The sequence below is a fragment of the Schistocerca cancellata genome, chromosome 10 (assembly GCF_023864275.1).
Source record: "Schistocerca cancellata isolate TAMUIC-IGC-003103 chromosome 10, iqSchCanc2.1, whole genome shotgun sequence".
NCBI lineage: Eukaryota > Metazoa > Arthropoda > Insecta > Orthoptera > Acrididae > Schistocerca > Schistocerca cancellata.
Window position 1 is genome coordinate 24,006,689 of NC_064635.1, and position 9,043 is coordinate 24,015,731.

Here is a 9,043-nt window from a genome sequence, read left to right on the forward strand (position 1 = left end):
GCTCCGTATGCCACGGCAAACTGGCTGACACTGACGGCGGCGGTGCACAAATGCTGCGCAGCTAGCGCCATTCGACGGCCAACACCGCGGTTCCTGGTGTGTCCGCTGTGCCGTGCGTGTGATCATTGCTTGTACAGCCCTCTCGCAGTGTCCGGAGCAAGTATGGTGGGTCTGACACACCGGTGTCAATGTGTTCTTTTTTCCATTTCCAGGAGTGTAGACTTGAACGCACAAAGGCTTAAGTCAGGGGAGTGAAGTAGGTGGTACAGAACTTAGCAGCCCCATCAGTCAGACAAATCAGCAACATCTAGCACTGTACGTGCTTGAGCGTTGTCCTGCAAAATGATGGTCAGGTCCTGCAGAAAGTGTCATCACTTCTGTCTCTAAGCTGGTCGTAGGTTGTGTTCCAAAAATTAACAGCACAGAGACAGAAGTGATGACACTTTCTGCAGGACCTGACCATCATTTTGCGGGACAATGCTCAAGCACGTACAGTGCAAGCTGCTACTGATTTGTTTGACTGATGGGGCTGCTAAGTGCTATACCACCTACTGCACTCCCCTGACTTAAGCCGTCGTGAGTTCAACTCGACATCTAAACTGAGGGAACCACTTAACGGCATTGGCTTCAGAACTGCTACAAATTCGTCGGGCAATAGACCGCGTCGCTCGAACTGTCAACACAACTGGCACTGCTAAGAGTATCCTACGACTTCCACATCGCTGGCAACGGGTTATACATAGTGCTCGTGACTACTTTGAAGGTCAGTAAAACTTTCAAACACGTATCTATTTTGTACGAGCCGTAAATAAATAATTGCCACTATTAAAGTTCCAGGGCAACGGCCTTGCCGCAGTGCATACAGCGGTTCCCGTGAGATCACCGAAGTTAAGCGCTGTCGGGCGTGGTCGGCACTTGGATGGGTGACCATCCAGGCCGCCATGCGCTGTTGCCAATTTTAGGGGTGCACTCAACTTCATGATGCCAATTGAGGAGCTACTTGACCGAATAGTAGCGGCTTCGGTCAAGAATACCATCGTAACGACCAGGAGAGCGGTGTGCTGACCCCACGCCCCTCCTATCCGCATCCTCATCTCAGGATGACACGGCGGTCGGATGGTCCCGGTAGGCCACTCGTGGCCTTAAGACTGAGTGCTTATTAAAGATCCAACCCTCGCATTTGTTGGCCAACGAACATAAAGCGAGTGAAATTCACAGGGACCTGGGTGGCGTGTATGGGGATGACTGTATGGACCGCAGAAACGTCTCCATGGTCTCCATGTGGTTTGTATTCATCCAAGAGGGCGGTGTGAAGCTTAATGATTCGCTACTCTACGGCCTGTCGCTAACAGCTGCGACCCCGTAGAATGTCCAAGGCACTGAGCCAGCAATTTTGACGGGCCGGCGGGTGCAAGAGCGAACCTTCCTGCAGTTTTTCGACAAGTCCGGTGTACGGAAGTGTTCACGACACGTTCAAATTTCGTAAAGTTAGTGTTCGCTGAGTGCCTAACGCGTTATGCTGCAGAAGGGCGTGACTTTCTGAAAGGAATAGTGAGCCGTAGTAAAATTAGCTGTTTTGAAGAGAGCGCCGCAGTGCGTAGTGTAAAGCAGTCGCCCTCCGTTTCTAGCGGTGGCGCCGCTGTGGCAGTCGCAGCTTTGGTGTCTCCCTCTGGTGGGAAAGGTAGGCTGTTCACGTGCATTTAAGGGTCGCTATGAGTCGGTCAGTCGAGGCGAGTGTGGTCAGTCGAGGCGAGTGTGGTCAGTCGAGGCGAGTGTGATCAGTTGGTCAGTGGGTCAGTGTGGGGCAGTCAGTGTCTGTCTGTCGTGCGAAGTGCTACAATGTGTTAGGCCGCCAGTCTGCTCGAGTTTGCTCAGGCAATGGTCATTGGCGGTTGGATCGATCTGTTGTTCGGTCGCGCACTGAGACACAAGATGACATGTCCGTCTTGAGAGTCGTCGCATATGAGGTCGCCACGTGAGTCCAGTGGGCCGCGCCGTATAGCGAGGGGTAGTGACTTCGCGGCCGACACGAGAGCGACAGGAGTCAACCCACGACATCGGTCTGGCCGATGCGAGCTGCGACGCCGTGAGACGGGAGATCGGCGCGCCTTCCTGCGTCCGTTGAAGCGGCTGGCAGCGGACGGTCTGGGAGAGCGTCGGGGGTGCTGCGCCAGGTCTTCACCAGAAATCGCAGTTTATTAGAAGTTAAGTGATTCGTGATATGTTGTTTCACTTACTTGTTAAATTCTACTTGTTTCCTTGGTCAGTCTCTCGTCCCCACCTTGCTCGTCTGTCTCTCGTCCGCATTTGTTAGGCAGTCAGTGTCAGTGTGTCTGTCTGTCGGTCTGCCGTACGTTAGTAGCTGCCTCTGTCATGTTTGTGGGATTCGGCGTTAACGAATTTATAGAATTAAGGTAAAGGCCGAATTCCTGAAGGTTGTTTTTATCTTGCCTATCATCTTGCGAGGCGGTATATGTGTAATGTAGAGACTGTTGTACATTTTATGTAAGTCTGAATATCATGGATTTTATTTAAATCGTCATTTTTATAAAGTTGCCACCCTTCCACCGTAAGAGCCCTTTTAAAAACAAATTGCACTTTTGGCAGCAAATAATTTTTTAGTGTAAGTGTTTGTACGATTTCCATCCCTCTTACGGGGTGCATCGTTAATGTGTTTACGTGAGTTGTTAAAATTTTTAGTTTAAAGTAATCTGGTGTGTTGCAGATTTGCTCCAGTGTAGTTTTTCAGAGGTCGTTGTGGGCGGTCGTGACTATGGCCGTGTTGAAAGGGAGCGGAAGCTTCCCAGCCAGAAGGCTCCTACTGTAAATTTTTCTTTTTATTTTCTCCGAATAATTGAAAATTGATATTTAGAGGGTGCTTTCTGATTGCGATTTTAAATCTGTTTTGAAAAGGCTTTTAGGAATAAAATTCACGTTTGTTAAAGGTAATTTTATTTTCCATCAGTTAATTCCTGGCAACTACTTCCACACTCACCTAGTGTGATTGAATGTGTTAATGTTCTTGGTGAAACGCTAGTAAATAAAGTAAATTCTTTAAGAAAATAACTTCAAAGTGCAAAATAACGGTTAAAATAGTCACTGGGGACGAGTCGTGGGCGCACCTCGGATTAGAAGCCGTACGTGAGGAACGTCGTGACAAGCGGTCTGCCGCACTGGGAAGCAGGTAGTTAGCGCGGCCCAGTCTTGTGGGCTGGCGACGGCTCCACCGAGTCGTGTACGGCGACAGTTACGACCGGTGTTCCAGAGACTGAAGCGGTGCCCGATAACTACGTATCCCAACACACACGGGGAAAGCGGGATCGAAACAGAACGAAAATAAATGGGATTTGCGGAGCTACGCGAGAAAAAACCTGTCGTGTCGAGCGGCGACAACTTGACGGCAAATCGCTGGCGCTCGCGAAGTCGCAGAGAGTGACGGCCGCACCTCGCCTCGCCGCTAACGAGGGCTCCGTCTGAGCCGCCGCAGCGAATCGTCGCCATTGGACGCAGCTCCAGGCGGACGGACGGGCCGCAGCCGCGGAATTTTCCACGCGATTCCTGTCACAGAGCTCTACGGCAGCGGGCCTCGCGCCAAAGATCAACCCCCCCCCCCCCCCACCGGCTCCCCCTCCCATCCACACGCGGCCGACCCGCGGCCTATACGGTTAATTACTGAGCCGTGTAATTCGGGTGTGTTCAAACACGAATTGTTTACGTCGCAGTTCGGGAAATCTCGCGATCTGTTCGATAATTCGCCCTGTCGGCGATCTACGAAGTGCATTCAAGTTCTAAGGCTTCCGATTTTTTTTCTCCAGACTGGAAAGAGATAGAAACACGCACATTGTTTTAAAATGAGGCCGCGTTCATTGTCAATACGTCCCAGACATGGCAGCACTGTACGGCAGATGGAATTTTACCGCCAGCGGCGAGAATGAGAACTGTTTTAAATACTTAAAGTGGCGACGTTTTCCTTCCTTGAAAAGCGTGCAATCATTCGTTTTCTGAATTTGCATGGTGCGAAACCAATTGAAATTCATCGACAGTTGAAGGAGACATGTGGTGATGGAGTTATGGATGTGTCGAAAGTGCGTTCGTGGGTGCGACAGTTTAATGAAGGCGGAACATCGTGTGACAACAAACAGAAACAACCTCGGGCTCGCACAAGCCGGTCTGACGACACGATCGAGAAAGTGGAGAGAATTGTTTTGGGGGATCACCGAATGACTGTTGAACAGATCGCCTCCAGAGTTGGCATTTCTGTAGGTTCTGTGCACACAATCCTGCATGACGACCTGAAAATGCGAAAAGTGTCATCCAGGTGGGTGCCACGAATGCTGACGGATGACCACATGGCTGCTCGTGTGGCATGTTGCCCAGCAATGTTGACGCGCAACGACAGCATGAATAGGACTTTCTTTTCGTCGGTTGTGACAATGGATGAGACGTGGATGCCATTTTTCAATCCAGAAACAAAGCGCCAGTCAGCACATTGGAAGCACACAGATTCACCGCCACCAAAAACATTTCGGATAACCGCCAGTGCTGAAAAAATGATGGTGTCCATGTTCTGGGACAGCAAGGGCGTAATCCTTACCCATTGCGTTCCAAAGGGCCCTACGGTAACAGGTGCATCCTACGAAAATGTTGTGAAGAACAAATTTCTTCCTGTAGTGCAACAAAAACGTCCTGGAAGGGCTGCGCGTGTGCTGTTTCACCAAGACAACGCAGCCGCACATCGAGCTAACGTTATGCAACAGTTTCTTCGTGATAACAACTTTGAAGTGATTCCTCATGCTCCCTACTCACCTGACCTGGCTCCTAGTGACGTTTGGCTTTTTCCAACAATGAAAGACACTCTCCGTGGCCGCACATTCACCAGCCATGCTGCTATTGCCTAAGCGATTTTCCAGTGGTCAAAACAGAAGCCTTCGCCGCTGCCATGGAATCATGGCGTCAGCGTTGTGAAAAATGTGTACGTCTGCAGAGCGATTACGTCGAGAAGTAACGCCAGTTTCATCAATTTCGGGTGAGTAGTTAATTAGAAAAAAAATCGGAGGCCTTAGAACTTGAATGCACCTCGTAAACCGCTGGTCGTCTCCTCAAACACCATCATCGAGGTGAACAGCGGCTCGAAACGTACAGTGCACCGCGGAAGCAGGCTGGTGGGTGTAGTATTATGCTAGGAGAGGCATTTTCTTGCGCTTGCATGGGACCTGTGGTAGTGATCGAAGACACACTGATAGCTACGAACCACCTGCATCATCTCTGGCTTGATGTCTTCCCCAACGGCGACATCTTTCAGCAGCATGATTGTCCGTGTATCGGAGCCAGAACCCTGCAGCAGTGGTTTGAGGAGCTCTATAGTGAACTCACGTTGATGTCTCGGCGACCAAATCCCCCGATGTAATTCCTATGAAGCGCATCAGGGTCGCCATCTGGCGCCATCACCGCTTACGCAAATCAGCGGCCCGTTATTTACGCGAACCCGCCAGGTTAGCCGAGGGCGCTAATGCGCTGCTTCCTGGACTCAGGTAGGTGCGCCGGCCCCAGATCGAATCCACCCACCGGATTAACGACGAGGGCCGATGTGCCGGCCAGCCTGGATGTGGTCTTTAGGCGGTTTTCCACATCCCTCTACATGAATACTGGGCCGGTCCCCACGTCCCGCCTCAGTTACACGGCTCACTGACATTTACACTAGACGCAGACAGATGGTAACATCCCAAATCCGATTTAACCACGCCAACCCCGAGCACTATGCGGGACAAAGGCGCAAGCGATAGCGATAGAAAACACGACTTGTGGGTAGGTATGTAATGCCACAAACCTACCAAGAAACTGAATCCCTGATACGCTGATACAGCGGTGTATTTCGTTCCAAAGGCGGATAAACAAGCCATTAAGCAGGTGGTCATAATATTTTGGCTCATCAGTGAATTCCTGATATTTAAAAGCACTGTTCGGAGCTTTTTCCAATGTTTTAGTGCTAGTCCGCTTTCGCTTCGTTTATTTAAAAGTAGCAAGTCTATAGAGTACTATAACGAAATTTTCACTCTACAGCGGAGTGTATCCCGGCAGAGTAAAACTGTGTGCCGGACCGAGACTCGAACTCGGACCTTTGCCTTTCGCGGGTAAGTGCTCTACCACCGAAGTTTCATATCGGCGCACACCTCACTGTAGAGTCAAAATTGCATTCTACAAACATCCCCCCGGCTGTGGCTAAGCCATGTCTTCGCAATATCCTTTCTTCCAGGAGTGCTAGTTCTGCAAGGTTCGCAGGAGAGCTGTGAAGTCAGGAAGGTAGGAGACGAGGTACTGGCGGAATTTCTATAGAGTACATTCGTAGTTTCGCAGAATAATCATAGACTATCGGAACAGATGAGTAAAGAAAGAGTTGCATTCCACTGTATTAAAATTACTGTTCTTATTATTGTTATTATTATTGCTATTGATATTTCCGCACGTGTGATGCACTTGTTTGTTTATTCTTCTGTTCCGATTGTTTATGTTCATTCTATGAAACTACAAATATCCTCTACACGTTTGTTGCTTTCAAAGGAACGAAGCGAAACCAGACTTCTAATAGAACGTTGCTATAAATTCCCAACAGTCCCTTTAGACGTGGAGAATATCTTGTGGCCGGCCGCTGTGGCCGAGAGGTTCTAGGCTCTTCAGTCCGGAACCGCGCTACCGCTACGGTTGCAGGTTCGAATTCTGCCTCGGGCATGGATGTGTGTGATGTCCTTAGGCTAGTTTGGTTTACGTAGTCGTAAGTTCTAGGGGACTGATGACCTCAGATGTAAAGTCCCATAGTACTCAGAGCCATTTGAACCATTTGAAAATCTCGTCTCAGCAACAGTTTCACACATACTGCACAGTAAAAACTTCAAAATGGTTCAAATGGCTCTGAGCACTATGGGACTTAACTTCTGAGGTCATCAGTCCCCTAGAACTTGGAACTACTTAAACCTAACTAACCTAAGGACATCACACACATCCATGCCCGAGGCAGGGTTCGAACCTGCGACCGTAGCGGTCGCGCGGTTCCAGGCTGTAGCGCCTAGAACCGCTCGGCCACTCTGGCCGGCTCACTGTAAAAACTGTCAAGACCATTAACTCTTGGTGCGCCAAATGAACACCGTACCGACTACCTGATGTGAGCTCTATGCGGCAGACCTCACAGTAATGCGTTTCATATGCTCTGTAGACAAGGTGTTGAAATGAAATGAAATGAAATGTCGTGTGACGTGGGCCTCCCGTCGGGTAGACCGTTCGTCTGGTGCAAGTCTTTCGATTTGACGCCACTTCGGCGACTTGCGCATCGATGGGGATGCAATGATGATGATTAGGACAACACAACACCCAGTCCCTTACCGGAGAAAATCTCCGACCCAGCCGGGAATCGAACCCGGGCCCTTTGGATCGACAGCCTGTCGCGCTGACCACTCAGCTACCGGGGGCACTTATCGTCCTGGAAAACAGAACAAACTACGAGAGCTTTTCGGAAAGTAAGTTCCGATTCTTGGGGTTAGCGTTTTTAATATGCTATAGATTTTAATAATAACAATAACTGAAACGTAGATAAAAATATGTTCTACTGTTCAGGTCATGTGTAACACTGGCAACTAACAAATAAAAGAAAAAAAAAGCAACCAAGTTTCTGTCCAATTCTCGAGCTTTCGCAAGCTGGGTTTATTGCTGTAATTTCTCCTCAAGATTGCAAAAAATGGTTCAAATGGCTCTGAGCACTATGGGACTTAACAGCTGAGGTCATCAGTCTCCTAGAACTTAGAACTACTTAACCGTAACTAACCTAAGGACATCACACATATCCATGTCCGAGGCAGGATTCGAACCTGCGCGGTTCCAGACTGAAGCACCTAGAACCGCTCGGTCGCACTGGCCTGCCTCAAGATTGCAATTACAGTCAGTTTACCACAATGTATTTAGTTTGTTCAGCATTTAATTATTGGCTACTTTTCTACCTTGTTTCATCTGAACGTTGCATTCTTGTCTTCAAACTGACACGTAATTTTTTAACCTCTTACAATATGTAGAGAAGGATTTAAACGCTATTGTGCAAACCAGTTCATAAATCATTAGTCTGTCATAAGGTATTGTTCTGGGTTCTGTAAAGAAATTTGTCTTGGAGGCCAAGATTTTCGCCTTCGTCTGTCACATTTACTGAGAAATACAGCCTCTTCTGAGCAGTAGTACGATTTAATGCTAGTTTCTTCTCACTTTTAAGAAACTGTAAAATTTTAGGCAGAACCATAGCTTGTTCTTGCGATTGGTGCACAGTTTCTCGCGTACTCCTTCCACTCCCGCTGCGCGAGTCATTGTTCGGACAGTCTGTAACGTACCCTTAAAAAAATTAAAAATGACTGTGCTGATAAACCCCTTACGTTATTTGATTTTCAAACAGCTGAGCAAAACTGAACGTACTCAGACATTTCTCTCTTTACTTATTCTGATCAACACTAAACTGACACACAATATTTATAGGTCAACGCAGTCTGACTTTCAAAATCCCCTACAAAAAAAAATTGCCCTGACTAACAATAACCTATACCTTTCATGAATCACTTACCTCACAAAAATCTTCGTTACTCGAACTACTACAATACAGCGAGCGCCAATACTGCTAGCTAAATAAAAGATTCTAACTACTGAAGGCACTAACTACGGATAGGCATAGTTAGCAAATGATAGATTTTGATAGAGAACAAACAATGTATTAACCTTAATAGCGTTCAAAAGTCATTATATATATATATATATATATATATATATATATATATATATATATATATATATATATATATACAGGGCTATTACAAATGATTGATGCGATTTCATAAATTCACTGTAGCTCCATTCATTGACATATGGTCACGACACACTACAGATACGTAGAAAAACTCAAAAGTTTTGTTCGGCTGAAGCCGCACTTCAGGTTTCTACCGCCAGAGCGCTCGAGAGCGCAATGAGACAAAATGGCGACAGGAGCCGAGAAAGCGTATGTCATGCTTGAAATGCACTC

The 9,043-nt window shown here is 47.8% G+C and overlaps 1 pseudogene; it reads left to right on the forward strand.

The window, feature by feature from the left end:
- The first annotated feature begins 837 nt into the window (after positions 1-837).
- On the forward strand, positions 838-955 carry LOC126107115 (5S ribosomal RNA; annotated as a pseudogene).
- The last annotated feature ends 8,088 nt before the right edge of the window (positions 956-9,043 follow it).